Below are 244 nucleotides of genomic sequence, written 5' to 3' on the forward strand. Positions count from 1 at the left end.
TTTCAGTTTTGGCATTGCATGTATTTCAGCGTCGTTTCAGACACACAGAGAGAGCTATTAATTGAGTGGATGAGGCCTTTTCTCTCGCTGCCTCCCCTGCACAGCTAGGGAGAGAGATCTGCTGAAGTGCAGAGGCTGAGGAAAACTTACAGCCGGCTGGATGCATGGGCTTTGGAGTGCTGACCGCTGCCGTTTCTAGGCCAGTTAGCCGGAGGAGAACTCATTAAGCCTAGCAGGAGGTGGA

Source organism: Trematomus bernacchii, unplaced genomic scaffold (genome assembly GCF_902827165.1).
Source record: "Trematomus bernacchii unplaced genomic scaffold, fTreBer1.1, whole genome shotgun sequence".
Taxonomy (NCBI): domain Eukaryota; kingdom Metazoa; phylum Chordata; class Actinopteri; order Perciformes; family Nototheniidae; genus Trematomus; species Trematomus bernacchii.